Raw genomic sequence first — 26858 nt, 5'->3', positions numbered from 1 at the left:
GACCTGGAGGTCAGAGACACTGACGCCGAGAGAAAAGGAAAGTCAAAACTGTACACTGACAACAAGAACAGAGCAAAATACTCTGATGTATCAGTGGGAGACCAAGTCTTACTCAAACAAGACAAAACAGACAAGTTTACAACAGCCTTTGACAAGACACCACACAAGGTCATCAGTAGAGATGGGAACAATGTGGTTGTCCAATCACCAAGTGGAGCGACCTATTCCAGGAACACTACGTTCGTCAAGAGGTACTACACAGAGGATCCTGCTCCACAATCGTCCAGCAAGACTCGATTAACATGGACTGAGGGTGAGGAGAAGGAAAACACACCTGACACAGAGTCCGAAGCAGAGACTCACACTAGGGTGTCCACACCCAAAGCCACACCGCCTATGGCTAGGTATGAGAGACCCCACAGACAGACCAAAATGCCTCAGAGATTGATGGATTTTGTCATTAAGTGAAATGAGCCTGTCTGGCACACACAAAAAAAAAAAAAAAAAAAAAAAGAGTGGGTGCCAGATATTGTTATGTATTATGTATTATTATTCATGTTCAATGATATTCACATGCATTCACTAATTGAAAGGTGGAGTTTTGTTCATGGTGAACATTTGTTTATTTTTGATAACAGGTAACAGAATTGAAGGGTATCCTGTAAGTGAAAAAAGAAAGTAATTGAATTCACACACATTTCTGTATGGGACCTTGGAGTTTATGTCCTAGTAAGGAGGGGATGTTGTGTATGGACGTACCACGCTGTTACGTGGTGACGTCATTGGAGCTGACGCTGCGCGTGAACTCCAGAGTTTGCAGACTGAGAGCAAGCGGCGTGCTGAAGCACGAGAACAGAAGATATAATAAAAGACTATTGTTTAAATACTGAGTCGTTCTTAAATGAAGGGATACTAAATATCTAACAATGCTTGCCTATTATTTTAATGGCAACAAATAAAATAATAATAATAAAATGAATAAATAAAATGTTAGAGGAGTGGAGGGGGGGGGCAGAGCGAGGTGGGTGTTAGAGGAGTGGAGGGGGGGGGGGCAGAGCCTCATAAAGCTAACATTAGCTGCACTCATAGGAGCCTGTTGATGTAGCCTCATAAAGCTAACATTAGCTGCACTCATAGGAGCGTGTTGATGTAGCCTCATAAAGCTAACATAGCTGCACTCATAGGAGCGTGTTGATGTAGCCTCATAAAGCTAACAAGAGTATATGTAATACTGTGGTTATGGCCTTTAACTAGCAGCTCATAGCTAACATAACAATACTGTGGTTAAGGCCTGCAGCAGCTCAGTAGCTAACATAACAATACTCTGGTTAAGGCCTTTAACCAGCAGCTCAGTAGCTAACATAACAATACTGTGGTTAAGGCCTTTAACCGCAGCTCAGTAGCTAACATAACAATACTGTGGTTAATGCCTTTAACCAGCAGCTCAGTAGCTAACATAACAATACTGTGGTTAATGCCTTTAACCAGCAGCTCAGTAGCTAACATAACAATACTGTGGTTAATGCCTTTAACCAGCAGCTCAGTAGCTAACATAACAATACTGTGGTTAAGGCCTTTAACCAGCAGCTCAGTAGCTAATGTAATACTGTGGTTAAGGCCGTTAACTAGCAGCTCAACGTAGCTAACATAACAATACTGTGGTTAATGCCTTTAACCAGCAGCTTATTGGCTAATGTAATACTGTGGTTAAGGCCTTTGCAGCTCAGTAGCTAACATAACAATACTGTGGTTAATGCCTTTAACCAGCAGCTCATTAGCTAATGTAATACTGTGGTTAAGGCCGTTAACTAGCAGCTCAACGTAGCTAACATAACAATACTATGGTTAATGCCTTTAACCAGCAGCTCATTAGCTAATGTAATACTGTGGTTAAGGCCGTTAACTAGCAGCTCAACGTTAGGGTGACCATATTTTGATTTCCAAAAAAGAGGACATGCTGGCCCCAGCCTCGAGATACTTAATGATACTTTGCACAATCGAAGCGGGCATGGCCACCTTCATTTCACTATGTCTTGTGTACTGTACTGTATGTGATGAATAAACCTCTTGAATCTTGAATCTCTACTAAAAGTTTACTCAAAGATGCCTTTATTGTTTTAACATATGCTTGGAAACATGCACCCAGAAAAGCGGCCATTCTTTTTTTATACTTGAACTTGAGGACTGCATACTTTTTTTGCAAAGCTTATCTTTATACTGTATGCTTATAACACATGCATAAGCCTGGTCTCTTTTGAAAGATAACATTCTCAAGTTTCGTACACAATAAAGTAAAATCACTTTTAGTGCTAATGAGTAACATAGGGCTGAACATGAGTTGAACTTGTGTACTCACGTTTTTGTGTAGTATAGTTGCAATATTCCAAAATAATATATATATTTTTTGTATAAGCTGGAAAACACTGCAAATCCATAGCCTGAAGGGACATGAACGTGTGTTGTCGGGCCTTACAAATACATTTGATTTTGATTTGATTATCAATAAGGTAGGATATCTGGAACACACAAACACACTATTTTTTAAATCACATGCCATGAAACTCTGGGACCTGGCTGAATTTAAGACTGCACAAATCATGTTTAAAGCACGAAACAATTCACTCCCGGGTAACATCCAAAAATGCTGTTATAGAGAGGGGGGTTACAATTTAGAGGAGAGTCTAACTTCAAGAAACAGGCTGTTCATTCAACAATGTATGTATATTTCAGTTTGTGGAGTGAATATGAGTTGCATAAGATAATAGAGTGTGAAGGTATATTGAATACTGTCTATCTGTATGTCATGTATGTCATATGATGAATTGAAAATGGGGGACCCTGATGTAAACAAGACGAAAGTCTTTCTCTGGTCTGCATCCCCTTAACAATTGTGTGTATTGAGCCGTACTGTATTGTACCCATTCTGCAATCTGTTAATAAAGTTTTCAATCAATCAATCAATCAATCAATCAATCAAGGGGGTAGGAATACATACGTTTACACTTCATTCTATACTCCTGCTTGTTTGTTTTTTAATCTGTTTATTACTTGTTTTTTATTATTATTTATTTTCAATTTATGTTCGAAATAAATAAACGCATTCATTCAAGATATTGTGTGAGCAAAAGTATGTTAATTTACTCCCTCGAGTCTGGCCCCGCACGGATCTTGCAGCTGTGCCCGCACAGTGCAATACTCCAATTCAGCCATTGGCAATTCAGCCATTGGGTGGGTGGCGCTGCTGAGCGGCCCTCACAGCGCGGCCGTCAGCGCGCGGCCCGAGAGTGCTGCTGGCTCTGCGGCTCTGCAGCTGCATGCTTCTCCGGGAGTCCGGGGTGATAATCTGGCGCACGCCTGACATATCGGCATGTAACTCGAGAACCGAGGCACGGATTTGGGCGATTCAGATGGCATTCGAACGGCAACGAATAGCGCTTTAATTCGGTAATTTATATGTTTGGCGAAAAATGCAGTCCCGAGCCTTCAGATGCTCGCAAAGGGCTGTGAAACTGAAACTGAAACTTAAAAACAATGAAACCCCGGACATTTCCATGAATTTATAAACCCCCCCCGGACGCCCCGGACAGGGCGTGAAAAGAGGACATGTCCGGGCAAAAGAGGACGTTTGGTCACCCTACTCAACGTAGCTAACATAACAATACTGTGGTTAATGCCTTTAACCAGCAGCTCATTAGCTAATGTAATACTGTGGTTAAGGCCGTTAACTAGCAGCTCAACGTAGCTAACATAACAATACTGTGGTTAATGCCTTTAACCAGCAGCTTATTGGCTAATGTAATACTGTGGTTAAGGCCTTTAACCAGCAGCTCAGTAGCTAACATAACATGTGGTTAATGCCTTTAACCAGCAGCTCATTAGCTAATGTAATACTGTGGTTAAGGCCGTTAACTAGCAGCTCAACGTAGCTAACATAACAATACTGTGGTTAATGCCTTTAACCAGCAGCTTATTGGCTAATGTAATACTGTGGTTAAGGCCTTTAACCAGCAGCTCAGTAGCTAACATAACAATACTGTGGTTAATGCCTTTAACCAGCAGCTCATTAGCTTATGTAATACTGTGGTTAAGGCCGTTAACGTTAGGTTATGACTATAACCAAGTTCTGTTAGTTAGGGCGATGCTTGGCTTCGCCTTCTGCACTATCTCGCGTACGTGCACGCGTACTGAATAAACCACAAATGTACCTCTAATACCAGTATTAGTCTGACCACACCCCTCATCAGCTTACCTTCATAAGCAGGTGTGTGGTCACCTGCTCTCCTCCTTCCCAAGCTTTCACCACAAGGTGAGGTCAAGGGCTGCAGCGGCCGTCCGAAGCCAAGCATCGCCCTAACTAACAGAACTTGGTTATAGTCATAACCTAACGTTCTGTATCGTTAGGGCTCAGCTTGGCTTCGCCTTCTGCACAAGGGAGGCCAAGCGGAGCCACTTGGCTGACAAATACACCCCGCTGACAGCCCCCCAAAACCATCAGAACAGGGAGGGCCGAGCCCCCCCGACCCCCCCTAATGGAGGGTATCCCCCCTATTAGAGGCTTCACGGGAAGGCGACGGACCCGACCGTGCGAAGAGCTCTCAAGCAACTTAACGCACAGGGTGAGCAGACCGTGGCTTGACCCAAGACTACACACACGCACAACCCGCATGCCACCCGGGAACGAACGGAGGAACAACCTCGTTACTGCCCCCAGAATCACGGGGTCAAGGGCAAACCCAACCCCGTGGCAAGGCCGTAGCAGCGGAGCACGAAGGAAGACCCAGACCCACCAAAAGGACTGGACTCCCTGGAATGGGGGCCCGGAGAAGTCCATGATGCCAGCATCAAGACCCCACCAGGTGGGCACGTAGTGCCCCGCCCCCCACATCGCCAGCGTATTCGGACAAAGGCCCCTCAGTTACTGCACCTGGTATTCCCAGGCGGAACCAACCAGGCCAGTAAGCCGAGCGGGCCCCGTCCCCCCAATAGTACACCGCCTGGCACACTGACCCTGCAGAATAGGCAGTCAGCATGGCCGTAAGCACACAAAAAAGGTTAACCAACGGAAGCAGGCAGCGCACCGGGGAAAAACCAGGCAACAGGCTGTTAACCCTAGCCTGGAGACTGCGGACGAGACAGGCGCCAGAGGGGACAGCTGAACACAGCCGCCCCGGCGGAAGGAGCGTAAGCTGGCGGTGTTGCATGACCAAGCCTCCATTTAACAACCCCCACCCAGAGGGGTCGAGGCAGAGAAGGCTGACACGATTGGCAGACGTCATGAACGTGCAGGGGCACCCTCAACCGGTGAACCCGGGAGTTGACACTGCTCCAACACACCAGGGAATCAACCACCTCGGTGTTACCCAATGCGGTGGTTGTTCCTATAACCCCTCAAGAAAAAACTCCAAAACACACCTGCGGGTATACACCGGCTATACCGCAGTACAAGTGTTTCAGTTTCCAAAAAGGGTTAACCCAGGCCTACGGGTCGCAAACATCACTTCGGACCGGGCCTGGCGGTACGGGAAGCACAGGGTCACCAGAGGAGGTCAAAAAACCACCCCCACAGGCCCCTCTTCGCCATGCGTGAGAGAGGAGCGAAAAACAATGGAGAACCAGCCCCTAAGCACACCGTACCTGGTATTCCCCGGCGGTCTCCCAACCAAGTACTAACCAGGACCAACCTGTGTAGCGGCCGAGATCCGACGAGATCGAGCGCGTACAGAATGGCATGGCTGTAAGCCATGACGACAGTGCTGAGTAAAAACATACCCAACCAGGGTCTCCATAGCGCTTAACCCTGTGACACCCAGACCGACCTGGCATTTTTCCCCCTGAAAAAAGCCCAAGTCCCTCAGGGTACCAGAACAGCAGATCTGCATCCCCGGCGGACAACGGGTTCAACTGATCTGGACCAGCGTGACCAGAACCAGTCCCGTGCCCTAACCACGCCGACATGCCCCAGGAAAAGGGCAGATATGCGTGTTGATCTTAACATGAAAAGAAGGCGCCACCCAGACGTCGGGACGAACCGCGCCTGGTGGCCCACCCCAAGGGCGTGAGACCCCACTACATATGTTCAGATCCATCCCGTCATCATCCCCCAGACATGAACGAGGATCCGTCGACAACCCACCCAGGTCATGGGATGTGGTCGCCGGAAGAGGAAAAACCCCCATCTCAGTTGCTTTATAAAAACGCTGTTTCAACCACAAGCAACTAAGGCGTGCCAGTCAATCGCCTGTTTACAGCGAGCTAGCACTATACGTGCGTCGGGACACACCCCCATCAATGAACAGGCTATTTAGACCTGCCATTGAATCCCCAAGGCGCCCAGGGGAACGACAAGAGGGGTGTGACACTCCCTAACTCCAACACTTCTGGAATAGAAAGAAGGAAGCATCAACAGTATGTATCCCAGTCTACACAGCCGGGGTAAAAAATGTACACATTTTTACATCCCACCACCCTCCCATAGGAAAGAGACGGGGATCCCCAGAGAGACTTCCCACGCGAGCTGTACAGATTGAAAAGAATATATTGCACCTTGAGCCATGTAAAAAACTGGTTTTAGGGCCTCCGGGGAAGAGGCACCGAACCCATACACACTCAATAAACGAATTGAATCGAATATACATACAATAGAAAAGGACCCTTCTAGAGGGTCCACTCACTTTGACAATCTGAGGAGGAAGGCTCTGTACTCTGATGGAGGCTTCCTCACATGGATCACATGGAAGAAGGAGTCCGAACTCACAGAAGGCCTGAGTAGGCGCTTGGTGAGGAGGAGCCCTGACCACCCCCCCTGAAAACAGATCCATCACATGGACCTGAACAGCACACGGAAGTCCTACCAACAGAGACGCGCACGGTGACGTACTCTATGGCGGGGGAATTCCTGCGGTGCACACGCCCAATATACCAGGCCGTGGGACCAGGAACTCCCTCCCCCCCCCCCCCCCCCCCCCCCCGTAACGTGCCGAACCGCCACGTGACGGGAACCTTGAAGGACAGGGGGTGTACCCCTGACCGACAGAACAATGGGGAGAGGAAAGGTTACCAGTTCACCCCTTTACGACCCCACACCCATGATACGACGTAACGACAAAAAGAGAATATGACACAGTCATAGTCAGCTCTATGAAGCGTTTCACAGCTCCACACAGCGCACGAGCTAACCTGCTATCTGATTTTTACTAAGGAAAAACACAGAATAGAGAGGGCTCTAAGAACCCCGGTCCAACATACACATGTGCTTCTGTGGCCAGTACAACCCAGTTGTAGGTCACATGACACACACAACCCATCATCATCACAATGAGAGAATACATCATTCTTGATTAGTATCGACCACAGGCCTTGCTAAGCACACGACAGCAACCAAACCAATTTCCCTTTAGGAAATAAGTTTCTCCAGCAGATTTAGCACAACCTCAGCAATCAAGCTGAGAGTTACATCGTATCCCTACCACACAAAAGACACAATTAATGCACAACATGTCTGATAGGAGGTGATAAAGTCCCCAGGGAACCGGGGGGGGAAACACAATCCTCCTATTTTACCCTAAATACGGCCAGTTAAAACAGGAAAACCTGTTAATGTGTGAACTCACTGTTCATTGTCATTACAGTCTGAGAAAGAACATTCTTTTACTCACTCGTCACCAAGCATAGCTTCATAGGTTAGTTGCCTTAGTAGTGAGTACACGGTACACATAAACACCATGATGTTTCTCACACAACAACCAGATCAATACATCACGACCTGCACGGAGAAGCTACTGCCAGTGACAAAAACAGCTCACACACAACCCGCAACGTATCTCAAATGCATTGCAACAACACACGTTTTGGGAAAAAACACCGTCATTCACAATACATTTAGCAAGGTAAAACCAGAAGACGTGTTATGAGGGTCTGGCCAACCCCGTACCTGCCCGGAACGCAGATCAGCGAAGTGCAGTCACAAGCGTCCCGTGTTGTTCGATCCGGGCAGCGTCGCCGCTCCACCAGTCGCTACAGTCCTCTTTGTTGACGCAATCCCCGTCTAGGCTCGGGCAGGGTTGACGAACATCCCCTGTCAAGGATGACGTCGTGGTCAAAAGTGTAAAACATGTTAAAAATCAAAGCACGTTCAACAGAATAGCATCAAGCTAACGGCTGCTCCAGCCGTTCGGGTGCTATCGCTTCCGCTCGCGAGACGCCGATCTACGACGCACGCGATCAGGAGCGAGCTCCCGGCGGCGCGCGAGAAGCCAAGCCACCCCGCGCCAGGCCACCGACCGGCTAACCGTAAGCTATGAACATGTAAACAATGACATAACACTCACCCAGACAGGCCGCCGTTCTGAACCCTCCTCACTTTTTAAGAGAAAAGGAAAAACAAGACGTCAACACCGCTTCACAACGGTGATAATAACACGTCCGGCGGAATCAGCACAGTACCAACTGGCCTGTATAGCTGACTTTGAACATGAATCCGCCGCTATCGCACATTACATGCACATATCCCCTCGTGAAGGAATACTCTCATTTGGATATGAAAGATGGGGTCTTAACACGGTGACAGAGAGAATCCACTCGTCCAGAACACACAGGGATCACCAGTGTCAATGGTCGCGGCCCACTAGTTAAAACTATAATGGTCGCCAGACCAAGGCCTTCTGTCGCCTAGACGGCTAAACAAAGGACCCTAGCCTGGGGCCGGTTTCCATAAACTTCGTCTAGTAGCCCCCATAGCACTAACAGACAAGTGGAGCCCGCCAGCAAACACTACTCACCCAACCTGGAACGCACCGCTCCTCACAACAGCGGCATGTCCGACAGTTCAGCTGTGGCTTGACAGGTTTCACCCCAACAAACACAGCAAGGAACTGCAGTTGAGAAGCATGCAGCGGCGTGCTCCCAATACGAAAACCGGTGGAGGGTTTGTAGAATGATCATCATCTTCTAGACACTCCAGTACGAAGACAATATCGCCGTATTTTCTCGAAAATAGTGAGAGAGAAAATAAAGATATGATGTCAACGTATCCTTGTTTCCCAAGCTGTTCCTAATCCAATTTCTTCCATCATGGTGTCAAGTGTGGGGATCTACCGAGGCACCTCTTCCTTGTGGTGAAAGCGAGAAGGAGGAGAGCAGGTGACCACACACCTGCTTATGAAGGTAAGCTGATGAGGGGTGTGGTCAGACTAATACTGGTATTAGAGGTACATTTGTGGTTTATTCAGTACGCGTGCACGTACGCGAGATAGTGCAGAAGGCGAAGCCAAGCTGAGCCCTAACGATACAGAACTAGCAGCTCAACGTAGCTAACATAACAATACTGTGGTTAATGCCTTTAACCAGCAGCTTATTGGCTAATGTAATACTGTGGTTAAGGCCTTTAACCAGCAACTCAGTAGCTAACATAACAATACTGTGATTAATGCCTTTAACCAGCAGCTCAGTAGCTAACATAACAATACTGTGGTTAATGCCTTTAACCAGCAGCTCAGTAACTAACATAACAATACTGTGGTTAAGGCCTTTAACCAGCAGCTCAGTAGCTAACATAACAATACTGTGGTTAATGCCTTTAACCAGCAGCTCAGTAGCTAACATAACAATACTGTGGTTAATGCCTTTAACCAGCAGCTCAGTAGCTAACATAACAATACTGTGGTTAAGGCCTTTAACCAGCAGCTCAGTAGCTAACATAACAATACTGTGGTTAATGCCTTTAACCAGCAGCTCACTGCATAGTGCACTTTAAAGATAATTAGATTAGTATCTTTGTGAGGTTACTGATTTATTATTTACATTGAAAAGATACAGAGATAATTTGTTAAAGCTGGACCAGCGCACTACACCTAGGTTAGTAAATCCTAGGCCCCATCCACTCCTGCACTAAAGTCGGGGATTCAGTTGGACTCAGATCTGCTGCGTTCCCCCCTACCTGGTGACAGTGTACATCTACTCTCAAGTAGGGATAATCCACCCTGCTACACAAACATCTCAAAACAAACTGGTCAGACTACTGCTTGACCTTACTCCTAGAACCCACCTCACCCCTGCCCACTTTGACAACCTAGGATGGCTTAGTAGACGACAGAGTACAGCAACTTGCAATGGGCCTGGTCTACAAGATACACTACACGACCAAGGAACCCGGTGTACATGTCAAAATACTTCCCAAAGGTCAGTGAATATCACGACCACAACACCCTGCAGAGGGAGCTCCACAAATCATGTTAAACCCAGATTCGGCTAACAGGGGAGCTAACAGGGGAGCTAAAGAGGCTAACAGGGGAGCTAACAAGGGAGCTAACAGCCGCAGCTAAAGAGGCTAACAGGGGAGCTAACAGGGGAGCTAAAGAGGTTAACAGGGGAGCTAACAGGGGAGCTAACAGGGGAGCTAAAGAGGCTAACAGGGGAGCTAACAGGGGAGCTAACAGCCGCAGCTAAAGAGGCTAACAGGGGAGCTAACAGGGGAGCTAAAGAGGCTAACAGGGGAGCTAACAGGGGAGCTAACAGGGGAGCTAAAGAGGCTAACAGGGGAGCTACTAACTAAGTCTCTGCTTCAGAAAGGTTTAGCCCAATATACAGAATTGCTAATTGTACATTACCTTTTACAGTAAAACTGAACATGAAAGTCATGCATCCCATACAATGCATGTAGCACTGTGAGTACATCTGAAACACATTAAATTAGCGGGACAACATTTCTGCAGAAAATTATCTGCTTATATAAGTACACACACAGGGGTGTAGCTCCAGATTCAAGGCCCCATGAAAGAATGTATTTGTAGGCCCCCAGTGAATGCGAGCACGCGTAAGTAAGTCTCCAAGTCACACAAGTCTCCAAGTCACACAAGTCTCCAAGTCACACAAGTCTCCAAGTCACACAAGTCACACGAGTCTCCAAGTCACACAAGTCTCCAAGTCACACAAGTCACACGAGTCTCCAAGTCACACAAGTCACACAAGTCACACGAGTCTCCAAGTTACACGAGTCTCCAAGTCAAACAAGTCTCCAAGTCACACAAGTCACACGAGTCTCCAAGTCACACAAGTCTCCAAGTCACACAAGTCACACGAGTCTCCAAGTCACACAAGTCACACAAGTCACACAAGTCTCCAAGTCACACGAGTCACACGAGTCTCCAAGTCACACAAGTCTCCAAGTCACACAAGTCACACAAGTCTCCAAGTCACACAAGTCTCCAAGTCACACGAGTCACACGAGTCTCCCAGTCACACAAGTCTCCAAGTCACATGAGTCTCCATGTCACACAAGTCTCCAAGTCACACAAGTCACACGAGTCTCCAAGTCACACAAGTCTCCAAGTCACACAAGTCACACGAGTCTCCAAGTCACACAAGTCTCCAAGTCACACAAGTCACACAAGTCTCCAAGTCACACAAGTCTCCAAGTCACACGAGTCTCCAAGTCACACAAGTCTCCAAGTCACACTTTCAAAACCACTCTCAAAGAACACCTACGGGAGACTGCAATTCGAAACTGGCCCCTGTAAATGTCCTAACCCAACCCCCTCCAATGTACAGTAAATTACCAAACATGGTTTTGTCAATATTCCAATGTACAGTTGTGCTTGTACAGTTGTACAGTGTCCCCCACCCACCCCTCCTACCCAACCCCCCCACCCCACCCACCCAATCACCTCCAATGTACAGTCTGTGTGTGACTGTATATAATATATACTTTTTAATCTGGGACATCATTTTCAAAGAGTCATCCTGTAATGCCTTCTCTCTCGCTCTCTCTCCCAAGACGGTCAAGATCTACCAAGTCTTCAAGATCTTCAAGTGGTCATGCTTGTAAGTGATTGATTGATTGATTGATTGAAAACTTTATTAACAGATTGCAGAATGGGTACAGTACAGTACAGCTCAATACATACAATTGTTAAGGGGATGCAGACCAGAGAAAGACTTTCGTCTTGTTTACATCAGGGTCCCCCATTTTCAATTCATCATAACATATATGACATACAGATAGACAGTACTGCTACATCTATACATTTATGACATACCAGATTTACAAATACAGTATTGTTTGTGATACAAAAATAGTCTAGAAAAGAGAGTATATATACATTTGACGAAGAAACTGTACATTGGAGGAGGTTGGGTAGGTGGGGTGGGGGGACTGTACATTGGAGGTGGTTGGGTAGGCGGGGGGGGGGAACTGTACATTGGATTATCGACGAAACCTTACTTGGTCCCAAGAAGAGGGTCTCGTGTATTAAATAAAGTTTTCATTCATTCATTCACTCTGGATCTGGTAAATCCAGTAGCAATACACACAATTGTTAAGGGGATACAGACCAGAGAAAGATGTGTCTTGTTTACATCATCAGGGTCCCCCATTTTCAATTCATAGTGACATTTATGACATACACAACATACATGACATCATGACATTTATGACATAGGGACATACATGACTTACAGGTATATAGTACTGTTACATTTGTCACATATACGATATGCAAATATACAGTACTGTTACCCAGAGATCCTAACAGTAAATATATACATATGATGAGGAGGCGACTGTACATTAGGAGGGGGGGGGGGGGGGTAGGCTCCCTTAAAAGGAGAATTTTTTTTGCTTTAATCCCTGGAATCACTGGCCTTAGACTATCTACTAACGTATTCTCGCTCTCTCTCTCTAGGTTCATGACCACTAATGACTTCAGAGCTTCAGAAGGACAGTATGCTGGATGAGGAAGGTCTTGGCCATTCTGCGATGGCTCCTAGAGGACAAGAACGGAGGTGCAGGACCTGGCTGTCAAATGGTTTGTAATGCTACAGTATAAATTATTGTATTACCCATCACACTCACCATCAATGACTCCACCATCACCCCCTCCCCCCTAGTCCGCAACCTCTGTGTCATCCTCGACCCCACCCTCTCATTTGACCCCCATGTCCGCTCCATTGTCAAAACTTCATATTTTCACCTCCGCAACATTGCCAAAATCCGTCACTGCCTCTACCCCTGCTGCTGAATCCCTCATACACGCCTTCATCTCCTCCCTCCTGGACTACTGTAACTCCCTCCTCACTGGCATCACCTCCCGCTCCCTCCATAAACTGCAGATGGTCCAAAACTCAGCCGCCCGCCTCCTCACTAACACCCGGTCCCGCGAACACATCACTCCTGTCCTCCACTCCCTCCACTGGCTCCCGATCAAGGAACGCATTAACTTCAAAACACTACTCCTCACCTTCAAAGCCCTCCATAGCCTGGCCTCACCCTGGTCTCAAACTTTTTACACCAAGTACCACCTGAGAACGTAGCTGGCTCTCCAAGTACCACCATATGACCGACGTTAAAATACAGTATTCAGCTATGCACAGTTCACGCAGGAGGCAAATGTATTCCTAATACCATTATTTTGTTACAAAGACTTAAATTCCTGCATTCTGGTGCAGGAATGTTTGAATTTTTTCCCATTTAAATTCCAGTGTTTGTGATGGGCATCACAAAGTATTGTATAAAAAAAAAAAAAAAACACATATTCAATACATTTTGAATTGTAACCCTTTAAATGCCAGTTTGTGTGATGGCATCACAAATTATTGTTAAAAATTATTATTATTGTTGCTGTGGTATGGAAGCAAATGAGTGACAGAAGTATTTGAATTTTATCAGACACAGAATTTATAGCATTGAAAATAATTACTTTGAAAACATGTATCTGAATTGAATTTATAGCATTGAAAATAATTACTTTGAAAACATGTATCTGAATTTTTTCAGACACCGAATTTATAGCATTGAAAATAATTACTTTGAAAACATGTATCTGATTTTTTTCAGACACCGAATGTATAGCATTGAAAAGAATTACTTTGAAAATCATGTATCTGAATTTTTTTGCTCCGAATTTACCTTATGTGAAATAAAAATTCAGTGTTTAAAATTCAATGTAAAAAATTCGAATGCATAATAAAATTCAATGTAAAAAAATTCTATGCATAATTGCGGTGTATAAAATCCAATGTAAAAAATCCAATGCATAATTGCGGTGTATAAAATTCTATATAAAAAATTCAATGCATAATTGCGGTGTATAAAATTCGATGTAAAAAACCATCATCCGGGCTGCGTGAATCCTTTCAGCAACTGGCTTGTCCTTCCGCGTTCCCGTTTGGCGCTCTGATTGGCCAGGTCATGTGACATGAGCGCCAATCGTGGGACGGCAAGTTTTTGCAGGGTTAATCTTAGGCACTCTTTCGAAGTTGGTTATGGTTAGAGTTTGTCTTAGAGCGTGACGGCAAGTTCTTTCGACGGTTAAGCTTAGGCACTCTTTCGAAGTTGGTTAAGGTTAGAGTTTGTCTTAGAGCATGGCGATAGAACACCAGGTAGTTTGCAGGCTGTTCGACGCGGAAATGGGCAAACACGCTATTGGGCGCACATGTCACATGACCTGGCCAATCAGAGCGCCAAACGGGAACGTGGAAGGACAAGCCAGTTGCCGAAAGGATACACGCACCCGGGCTGCGTGTATATCAAACCAAGCCGCATTTCTCGGAGACGCTCTCTGATTGGCACTGACTGACGCTCTCTGATTGGCCACTGACGCGTTTGCCCAATCCGTGACGAGCTGTGTCTTTGCCCATTTCCACGTCAAACAGCCTGCAAACTACCTGGCGTTCTATCGCCATGCTCTAAGACAAACTCTAACCTTAACCAACTTCGAAGAGTGCCTAAGCTTAACCAGTGTAGAAACAGGCGTCGGCCAATCAGAGAGCGTCTCCGAGAAATGCGGCTTGGTTTGGTATTCACGCATCCGGGCTACCCAGACAGGATAAGCAATCGAACCTGGATGCAATCGAACTGACTTCTGGCCTATCACTGCACGGCTTTGTCAGTCATGTGATCACACCAACCCGGGAGAAAGATGGCGGTATATATACATACGGTGGGGAGAGAAATATACATACGGTGGGGAGAGAATATATACATACGGTGGGGAGGAGACTGTACATTAGGAGGGGGTGGGAGAGAAATATACATACGGTGGGGAGAGAATATATACATACGGTGGGGAGGAGACTGTACATTAGGAGGGGGTGGGTGGGAGAGAAATATACATACGGTGGGGAGAGAATATATACATATGATGGGGAGAGAATATATACATACGGTGGGGAGGAGACTGTACATTAGGAGGGGGTGGGTGGGAGAGAAATATACATATAATAGACAGTCTCCTCCCCACCGTATGTATATATTCTCTCCCCACCATATGTATATTTCTCTCCCACCCACCCCCTCCTAATGTACAGTCTCCTCCCCACCGTATGTATATATTCTCTCCCCACCATATGTATATTTCTCTCCCACCCCCTCCTAATGTACAGTCTTCTCCCCACCGTATGTATATATTCTCTCCCACCCCCTCCCAATGTACAGTCTCCTCCCCACCGTATGTATATATTCTCTCCCAACCATATGTATATTTCTCTCCCACCCCCTCCTAATATACAGTCTCCTCCCCACCGTATGTATATATTCTCTCCCCACCGTATGTATATTTCTCTCCCACCCACCCCCTCCTAATGTACAGTCTCCTCCCCACCGTATGTATATATTCTCTCCCACCCCCTCCTAATGTACAGTCTCCTCCCCACCGTATGTATATTTTTTTATTTTAAATTTTACTATTTGTGTTACTGAAAACTGTAAGCGGAGAGCCTATTGGGATGCTAGATCCTAATGTGAAACACTGTGATTCTACCCGTCTATCTTTTTATGCTCGCTTATGCCTGTATTTTTTACTGTTGTGAAGCACTTTGAACTGCAACCTCTGTATGAAAAGTGCTATACAAATAAAGTTATTATTATTATTATTATATATTCTCTCCCCACCGTATGTATATTTCTCTCCCACCCACCCCCTCCTAATGTACAGTCTCCTCCCCACCGTATGTATATTCTCTCCCCAACGTATGTATATATACCGCCATCTTTCTCCCGGGTTGGTGTGATCACATGACTGACAAAGCCGTGCAGTGATAGGCCAGAAGTCAATTCGATTGCATCCAGGCTCGATTGCTTATCCTGTCTGGGTAGCCCGGATGATGGTTTTTTACATCGAATTTTATACACCGCAATTATGCATCGAATTTTTTACATTGAATTTTATACACCGCAATTATGCATCGAATTTTTTACATTGAATTTTATACACCGCAATTATGCATCAAATTTTTTACATTGAATTTTATTATGCATTCGAATTTTTTACATTGAATTTCTATTTCACATAGGTAAATTCGGAGCAAAAAAATTCAGATACATGATTTTCAAAGTAATTATTTTCAATGCTATAAATTCGGTGTCTGAAAAAATTCAGATACATGTTTTCAAAGTAATTATTTTCAATGCTATAAGTTCTGTGTCTGAAAAAATTCAGATACATGTTTTCAAAGTAATTATTTTCAATGCTATAAATTCGGTGTCTGATAAAACTTCCATACTGTGGCTCTTGTTGTATTTTGTTATCTTGCTTTCCTTCTCTCTCTTCTCTATCTCTTCTCTCTCTCTTCTCTCTCTCTCTTCTCTCTCTCTCCATCTCTCTCTCTCTATCTCATCCTCTTCTCTTCTGTCTTCGTTCTGTCGTTGAATTTGTGGTTCGTTCTTTTTATTTGCCTTTTTCACTTTTCGTGTAGGGCAGTAGTTCGGTGAGTGGAAGTCCCGTCCCCTCCACGTCGGGGACCAGCACGCCTCGCCGGGGCCGGCGACAGCTCCCCCAGACCCACGCCACGCCCCCACGTCACCTATTCCCCCGTGGTGCCACGTCACCTATTCCCCCGTGGTCCGTAAGGCTATGCCTACGCCTCCCGGGGTGCCCCAGGGGCGCCTCCCGGCCCGGCCCCCTGGCGCTTTACTCCGGAGCCCCCCCCAGGGCCAGGGGCCTCCCCCTGCCGGCCCCCCGCCACCCCACCATGGCTCACCCCGTCAGGGTCGCCACCCGCCACCTTGCTGGGGTGACGCGGGAGGAGGGGGGGCTCCATGGAGGGCGACGGTTGCTTCTACAACCAGGACTACCAGGACTACGAGCCACACCACGAGCCGCCCGCCTATGAGCAGAGCCCCGCATAACATTGGGGTCTTGTGCTTGGCACTCCGAGCATGGCACTAACACTGTCACGGTTAGGGGTTTGATTCCTGCTGGGGCCACCCGTTGTGAAAGATGTATGCAGTCATTCCAAAGCACTTTATGTCCTAGTAATAGAGCTGTGCTATAGAGATGCTGTCATTCATTCATAACCAAACCAAAAGACATTTATAAACAACGTCTTACTAAATGCAGGCTTTCATTTACAACTGAACGGCCATATCACTCGGTTTTTGTATTAATTCTCCTAAAAGAATTTGCTAAGCTAGACTAACATGAAAGTTTAAGTGAAAGTACACACTTGAGTAAAAGTCAAAGTTTCTACTTTTAAATGTACTTAAGTAGTAAACAGTGAACTTTTTTTCTGACTGTCTATATTCTTCTGATAGCAGGTGTTTAATCAAAGATCCCCTGTGGGAGAAGCTGTTGCAGGGGAACAATGGGTTCATTTCATTGGAGGCTTTGTCGTTGGGTTCAGAGAGGAGGATGTGATATTTTTTGTTAATAAATGTTTAAATATCTATTCAAGTTGTCATTTTTAACTGGAAAAAGTAGCATGTATGAGGGTAATTGTTACTTTACTTGATATTTGAGCTTCACTGCAGAATGATGTATATTGTGTACAATGTGCACATACACTGAGAATATATTTCAGTGAGGTAGGAGACAGCATGTAAACTTCTGAATTTTTCAATGAGGGACATGCCAATACTCCATTGGTAAAGGGAAGGGTCCTTAAATATGTGGCATTGTATTACTAATCAACCATTTCCTACTGTATTTCCGGTAATGTACGGTCATAGGCAGATAGTGGAGTAGCTCTGGCAGAATACTGGGTACACAGTAAATTCCGCTGACTCAAACTGAGTACATTTCACTCAAACTGAGTAAAATTTCTTTACTCAGTTTGAGTCAAATGTACTCTGCGGAATTTACTGTGTAGTACCAGTATTGCATTGGCAGTGTCGGCTAGGCTTCGGGCAACCAGACCTGGCCCAGTGTGTTTGGGCCGCATCTGGGCTGCTTTAGGCAACCGGACGTTCACCGCTTCCGGCAACCCCGGACCTGGCCCAGTGTACTCGGGCCGGAATCGGCCAGTCAGTCATTGCCGCCTACTTGGCCGATTCTGGCAACCGGACTAGGGCCTATTAATTTCTTCCGGCCTGCCGGATACAGGCCATTAATGGGCCGGAACATTTTGGCCACCTATACTGTATTGTGACCTGTATCCCTATCATGTGCTTTTGTTGTGTTTTTATTCTAATGTTATTTATCTTGATTTTATTCTGTTTTTATTGCTAACCCTTTTTCACACAGGATCTTAGCCTGTACCTTCTGGCAGGAGGGGGACTGCCAATGGAAATTAGCCTTTTGGCAAAAATTGGGTGCATTTACATCTGTAAAATGTTTTATTAATGTACGCTGTCCCCCTTGATCAAATAAAGTAAACCTAAACCAACAGTTGTGACTGTCCAACGGATACCAATGTATGTCCACTTGCCTGGAGAACAGAAGCTAAAAGCAGATTTTCCAAGTTCGGTGCAAACTCTGGGGTCTCCTCCGATACATGTCAGCCAGCCGCTTCTTTTCACCTGACAGCAAGGACTCTCACTGGGGGAATGTAACGCGTGGGAGGATCACACTACCTCCCCCCCAATCCCTTCCCTGCTGAGCAGGTGCCCCGACCGACCAGTAGGAGTCGCTGTTTACAACGACCAGGATACATACCCCACCGGCTTCCCACCGGCTGACACTGTTCGTAGGGACGACTGACCAAGCCGGAGGTACCGCTGACATGAACTTGAACTTGAACTTACCTGACGGACATAAGCCGAAGCTGGAATGGTGAATTTATGTCCTTTGATGTTGAAAGTCACAACGGGCATTTGTGAAAGGTTCTTACAGTCCACCAGATACTGAGAGAGAGAGAGAGAGAGAGAGAGAGAGAGAGAGAGAGAGAGAGAGAGAGAGAGAGAGAGAGAGAGAGAGAGAGAGAGAGAGAGAGAGAGAGAGAGAGAGAGAGAGAGAGAGAGAGAGAGAGAGAGAGAGAGAGAGAGAGAGAGAGAGAGAGAGAGAGAGAGAGAGAATCAATGCACTGAGCTGTCGTTCATCCATCCTACCGCTCCAAGCTCTGGTTGAGACATTTCAAAAGGGAGATGAATCAACTCATTCTCACTTCCCACACTGCATCAAGTGGGTTTATCTATCTAAAACCCCCCTTGATCCTCCAATCACAAACTGCTGTTGCTTTCCTCTGACAAAGGGGAAGTCCGAGGTAAGCAACAGTTGTGATTGGAGGATCAAGAAAGAGGGCAGGGTTTGAGCTAGGTCAACTTTAAGACACTATGTCAAACACAGGTTCCATGCACCCCAGTGAAAGATGCAGAGCTTTTGACAGTATAGAGATCAAGGTACATATTGGACCATGTTTACAAAAGTTTAAACATCCTGACACAAAATGTATATAGCAGCTTAAAACAATATTGTTCCTCACATTCACCCACTGATGGCGGAAGCAACCATGCAAGGTGCCAGCTCGGGAGCAATCAGGGGTTAAGTGTCTTGCTCAAGGACACTTCGACACGCTGCCCGGGAGGAGCGGGAATCGAACCGGGAACCTTTCCGACTACCAGACGACCGCTCTACCTCCTGAGCCACTGACTTGTCCAGCAATCTCACAGTGTCCCGCCCACTTAGGAGGCCGGGACCGTTCCATTTTATATAACATATGAAGTGCGCTTATGTGTATACATTTAGCATGTTTAGATTATGTATATATATATTAGATTCGATTAGCATACTGCACATTATGTGTATACTGTATACTTACTTCATCAGAGCATATATTTACAATTACTTGCATTTAGCATTTTTTGATTATATATATTAGATTAGATATTAGTTTAGATATTAGATTATAACTATATTTATTGTAGGGCAAATATAACTGAGAGAGGGCATATATACCCTCATCTCGCACGTGACCTTTTTACACTGCCACTTACCCATATCTGCATGTCCAGAGTTAATTATATTGTTCTATTGTTTATACTGCCTATTTCTATTTTTATTACATTTGTATTTTTACTTCTCCACTGTACTATAACGTTATGACCTGTATCATGTCTTCTACTATCACAATGTACCTGTACCTCCCCCTCCCCCTCCCACCATGCTGCTATGATGCCTGAATTTCCCCAAGGGAATCAATAAAGGAATACCTAATTTTATCTTATTTTCATCCCACTGGCGCAGCTTATATATATGGTATCCTGGTTGGCACTTACGTCTCCGTGCTGGTTGGCAGTGGCGCCCACAGCCTGGTTGATGTCGTTGATGTCGCTCTGGGGTCCGATGATCAGAGAGGTTCCGGTGTCCACGATAGCCTGGCAGCCGCCGTTGCAGGCCACGACCTGGCCATTGACTGTCACACTAAAGGGGGGGCACAAGGTACACACACACACACACACACACACACACACACACACACACCAGGCTTCAGTCATCAAGGGAAGCCCTAAGCAGACAGGGTTATCTTAGTCAGGGACGTGCACACGACTTTAGAGGGGCAGGTGCTCAAAGGCTGAAAAGGGCACTATACCTGTATGTATTTTAACCGAGCGCACGTAGCGCGCAAGCCCGATTTTTATGGGCCCTTTTCGGGCGGGGGGGGGCCCCCTTTTTATGCTTTTTGGGGGGTTTTGGTGATCAAATATTGAATATTGAACTATAATAATCAGTGCAGGAGCTCACTTATCCTTGAAAGACACTTTTATCACTGACTTAAAAGGCCCATACATCTCCATAAATGTTCAGGGGGGAGGGAATAAGTGCTTACCCTACAGACCCCAAGAAGTGCTGTATATTCTGTATTGTTTAATATAAATGCATTTTTTATTCCAATCCCGATTCCCAAAATCCGTAAAACGTAAAACAATGTATCTAAGGGAAGCGACAGTTGTGATTGGGGGATCAAGAAAAGAGGGCGGGGCTTGTGGCTTTACTACCTGTCCACGGTGATCTGCCAGTACAGCTCGTTGGAGAGAGGGATCCATTGGATGGGACCAGTGTAGTGGTTGGGATCAACGCCGCCAAAGGTCACCACGCTGCCCCCAGCAGTGTGTCTACAGAGGAGGGGGAGCAAGAGAGAGAGAGAGAGAGAGGAAGAAAGAAAGAGGGGGAGAGAAGAGCTCTCTGTTTAGATAGATAGATACTTTATTGCCATTTCAACACATGGTTGATTGGGATTTGTCTCGGTGCAATGCTCATTTCATCATAAACCAGTGGAAAAAACATACAGTATAAAAACATACAATATAAAAACAATACAAGAATACATACAATGCAATCCCTGAAGTAGAAGTGTTTCACAAACATAAAAAAAATGCTACAGTGCACAAAATAGCTCAGTGCTCAATTTAAAGTGCATATTGCCTTAAAGTGCCTGTTGGCTAGCTTATCTTTTATATATATATATTGTATTATATTTTCCAGTACCGTATTTTCCAGAAATCCTTCCTCTTTCAAAAATGATGTACATTATAAATGAAGTCATATCACCTTGTCCTTGACCATGTCCACAATCTACCTAGACATATAATGTACCTCTACTCACATGTGTTCTTACTGTACCTGCTCTGGTAGACAAGAGAGGAGATCTCTACTTATTCTAAATATACCTGAATGAATTACCTTTATTTATATAGCACCCTTCACAGCACTACAGCTAACATATAAAAACAAAAACAAAATCAGAAATAAATGACAACAACAACAGACAACAGTTAAAAACAGTGAACCAAATAAAATAATAGAATAAAAATAATTTAAATAATCAATAATATATCAGTCAATAACTAAAAACTATAGGAACAGTGAGGGCAAAGGGTGCCTATATATGACCAAAAGCCTGTCTGAACATATGTGTTTTTACTTTTTAGCTGTTTTTTAAAAGAGTTCTCAGAGGGGGCAGTTCGCAGGTCCAGGGGGAGAGCGTTCCAGAGCCTTGGTGCCGTCACCTCGAAGGCTCGATCACCCCTTGTTTTGAGCCTGGACCTGGGGACCACCAGGAGAAGATCCCTCTACTTATTCTAAATATACCTACTCAGGTAGACAAGAGAAGATATCTCTACTTATTCTGAATATACCTACTCAGGTAGACAAGAGAAGATATCTCTACTTATTCTGAATATACCTGCTCAGGTAGACAATAGAATATATCTCTACTTATTCTGAATATACCTACTCAGGTAGACAAGAGAAGATATCTCTACTTATTCTAAATATACCTACTCAGGTAGACAAGAGAAGATATCTCTACTTATTCTGAATATACCTGCTCAGGTAGACAAGAGAAGATATCTCTACTTATTCTGAATATACCTACTCAGGTAGACAAGAGAAGATATCTCTACTTATTCTGAATATACCTGCTCAGGTAGACAATAGAATATATCTCTACTTATTCTGAATATACCTACTCAGGTAGACAAGAGAAGATATCTCTACTTATTCTAAATATACCTACTCAGGTAGACAAGAGAAGATATCTCTACTTATTCTGAATATACCTGCTCAGGTAGACAAGAGAAGATATCTCTACTTATTCTGAATATACCTACTCAGGTAGACAAGAGAAGATATCTACTTATTCTGAATATACCTGCTCAGGTAGACAAGAGAAGATTCCTCTACTTATTCTGAATATACCTGCTCAGGTAGACAAGAGAAGATATCTCTACTTATTCTGAATATACCTACTCAGGTAGACAAGAGAAGATCCCTCTACTTATTCATACTGTACCTGCTCAGGTAGACAGAGAACATGTCCTGGTCCACCAGGCCCTGCTTCATCATGTTGTCGAAGGCGGGCGTGGCCCCCGGAGGCAGCCAGGCGCGGGTAGGCCAGGCCCAGGATGCCGTCAGCGGTCATGTACTGCATGAAGGGAGCTTCCGTCGTACTCATCCCAATGATCTGCTTGGTCACAGCGAGTCCGCCCACCTCTCACACCTATCACACCTCTCACACCTATCACACCTATCACACCGATCCCACCTATCACACCTCTCACACCTATCACACCTCTCACACCTATCACACCTCTCACACCGATCCCACCTCTCACACCTATCACACCTATCCCACCTATCACACCTATCACACCTATCACAGCTCTCACACCTATCACACCTATCACACCTCTCACACCTATCACACCTATCACACCTCTCACACCTATCACACCTATCACACCGATCCCACCTATCACACCTATCACACCTATCACACCTATCACACCTCTCACACCTATCACACCTATCACACCTCTCACACCTATCACACCTATCACACCTATCACACCTATCACACCGATCCCACCTATCACACCTATCACACCTCTCACACCTATCATACCTATCACACCTCTCACACCTTTCACACCTATCACACCTATCACACCTCTCACACCTATCACACCTATCACACCTCTATACCCATTCTGCAATCTGTTAATAAAGTTTTCAATCAATCAATCAATCCGGGCCTGTGACGTCACTGTACCCATTCTGCAATCTGTTAATAAAGTTTTCAATCAATCAATCAATCAATCAATCCGGGCCTGTGACGTCACTGTACCCATTCTGCAATCTGTTAATAAAGTTTTCAATCAATCAATCAATCAATCAATCGGTCACTGTACCCATTCTACAATCTGTTAATAAAGTTTTCAATCAATCAATCAATCAATCCGGGCCTGTGACGTCACTGTACCCATTCTGCAATCTGTTAATAAAGTTTTCAATCAATCAATCAATCAATCAATCGGTCATTGTACCCATTCTACAATCTGTTAATAAAGTTTTCAATCAATCAATCAGGGCCTGTGGCGGTCACATGTACCAATTCTGCAATCTGTTAATAAAGTTTTCAATCAATCAATCAATCAATCAATCCCGCATGCATCAGCCAATGCCCGCAGTGCAATACTCCAATTCAGCCATTGGGTGGGACGGACGGTCACGTGACCCAAATCACGTGACCCAAATCAGCCAATGGAAGCGAGGGGCCTCAGCCTGCTGCTGCTGTGGTGGTTCTGTGGTTCTGCAGCTGGATACCCGGATGTTGGTTTTTTACATCGAATTCCATACACCGCAATTATGCATCGAATTTTTGCCATCGAATTATATACACCGCAATTATGCATCAAATTTTTTTTTTGGCGTCGAATTGAATTTTATTATGCATTCGAATTGTTTTATTAACACTGCATTTTTATTTCGCATAGGTAAATTCGGAGCAAAGAAATTCAGATACATGATTTTCAAAGTATTTATTTGCAATGCTATAAATTCGGTGTCTGAAACTATAAATGCGGTGTCTGAAATAATTCAGATACAAAAATGCGGTGTCTGAAAAAATTCAGATACATGTTTTCAAATTCAGATACATGTTTTCAAAGTTATTATTTTCAATGCTATAAATGCGGTGTCTGATTAAATTCAAATACTTCTGGCACTCATTTGCTTCCATACGAGGTCCTTGCGTGGAATGTTTGTGTAGTTGTCTCTCTTCCAAAATGGCTGCCTGTGACCACTGATTTTGAAAGAAAATGCCTACTTTTTAAACACAGATGAATCATTTCGCCCACGATGGGTACAATAAAGTACATTTTAGGATAACCTAAACTAACGGCCAAGTCAAATGATTGGAACGGGTGAGCTGTCCATCAATCCCTCTAGTGACATGCACGATTGTTATGTGCATAACAGTTGCACACATAGCTGCCTGTTAGCTACCTAGCGGGGCGTGGCTTTGGAGGCATCCTGGCACATTCTGATTGGGAAGGGCGAATTCGGTTGAGAGATTTGAAAAGATTTCAAAATTCTGCCCAAAATCAAGCCGCCTATTGGTCCTTTAACATGAGAAGTTCACCTATCTCAAACCCCCCCCCTCTTTTCTTGATCCTTGTGATTGGTCGAGAAAAGAGGGCGGGGGTTTTGAGACTGGTTGCCGTGGTTTCTCACCGTCACCGTGTCGTAACCCAGGAGGCCGGTCATGCTGCCGGTACCGTAGGAGATTCTGAGGTAGTGGCCATCGTTCACATAGGTGCTGCTGACGCCGGGGTTGAATTTATCGTGGTTTCCTGGGAGCAGAAGCCAAGGTGAAAGGGTTAACACATTCCCTGCCATGACTTATATCCATCAATATAGCCAGTCTGCCACCACTCTAAGCCTATGGAGATGTTCGCCTTCTTTTCAGGGCTATAACTTTTTAAATTGTATTGCTAAATTGACATTACTATGGCCCATTCAACATCGATTATCTATCGTTCAGGATGTAGGAACGTTATACTTTTTCATTCAAACATTCATACAAAAATACCTTCTAGAATATAAGTATGTTTTTATCGTTTTCTGCAGTAATTCCTAGGACGTGAGTTATAGGCCTAAACGCATATATAGATTATCGATTGCCGTTTATTCCCGATACACGCTATATTCAAAAATTCAACTGTATATGATCCTATACGTTATGCGTCATCATGCGCGGAGGAAAATTTGTAACCGAGGCTACTCATGTCACAGAGCGGAACGGCACTGCAGATTTACCCTACTCTTGGAATTCATTCAGATCGTCATAGGGGCGCTGTCTCGATAATGCAGTGTTATTATAACAGCGTGTAGCCGACGCATGAACCGGTTGGGATTCGAATAGACGCGGCCTGGAAGCGTCAACGCGGAACTGGAAATCCGTTGGTAAAAAAAATAGACACAGCGGCTGCGCCCTGCCTGGGAGATAGTTAACTTTTGGGACGCTGAATTCGCAGTAAAGGAATATATGAACAAGCCAGCAGAACTATCCGAGCCCGAGCGTGATTGAAGACCTTTTGCATGCCGGCGATCATGTATGCGGGGAACGAATTGCAGAGGGAGGGCGCAACAGCCATGTGGGGTAAGCTGGGCTGTGATGTGTGCATCAGAACAGTTACTTGTCTCGCACCGTCGCACGCTCAGAGCGCGGAGTTGGGCAGCGGTTTTGATTGAAAAGTTTGATTGAAAAGTTTATTAACAGATTGCAGAATGGGTACAGTACAGTACAGCTCAATACATACAATTGTTAAGGGGATGCAGACCAGAGAAAGACTTTCGTCTTGTTTACATCAGGGTCCCCCATTTTCAATTCATCATACTAGTATCCTCTAGTGAATGAGAGTGTTGGTTATGATGTGACAGACAGTGGAGCTGTTTGCAGATAGCGAGCATTTTGACGTGTTGCGTGGTGGCGATGTCTCGCAGACAATACAACTACAAGTATAATTATATAATATATATATATTTTATATAAAAAAATTTTTTTTATCAAAAACGATCGATATCTCAGCACCCCCACTCCCCGCGGACTTCTCGCGTCCCTGCGCAGGGGCGTGGCCTGGGCACGTGCATGTGAGTGCATTTGTTTGTTTCGTGAGCACATTAAGTGCTAGGAGATTAGAGTTATCTCAATATGGCAGAGCGAGACGCGATTGCCAGTATGATAATATAACTTTATTAACAAATTGCAGAATGGGTACAATACAGTAAAGCTCAATACACACAATTGTTAAGAGGATGCAGACCAGAGAAAGACTTTCATCTTGTTTACATCCGGGTCCCCCATTTTCAATTAATCAAGAACAGTTTGTGGTTGGGGTCTTTAATAATCCTGCAGGCTTTACTGGCCAT

The 26858-nt window shown here is 45.0% G+C and overlaps 1 pseudogene across 1 annotated transcript; it reads right to left on the bottom strand.

Moving 5' to 3' along the window:
- Positions 1 to 779: 779 nt before the first annotated feature.
- LOC311233374 (pepsin A-like) lies at positions 780 to 26858 on the bottom strand (annotated as a pseudogene). The gene is made up of 7 exons: positions 26852 to 26858; positions 25161 to 25279; positions 22939 to 23136; positions 21143 to 21259; positions 20423 to 20567; positions 18953 to 19051; positions 780 to 839 (listed from the first exon to the last, which is right to left on the bottom strand). The product of its transcript is annotated as a pepsin A-like (transcript).

The sequence above is a fragment of the Notolepis coatsorum genome, assembly GCF_963971535.1.
Source record: "Notolepis coatsorum genome assembly, chromosome: 8".
In the NCBI taxonomy this organism is placed as follows: Eukaryota; Metazoa; Chordata; class Actinopteri; order Aulopiformes; family Paralepididae; genus Notolepis; species Notolepis coatsorum.
The sequence above is the reverse complement of the archived record's forward strand: the minus strand, read 5'-3'. Positions and strand labels throughout refer to the sequence as shown.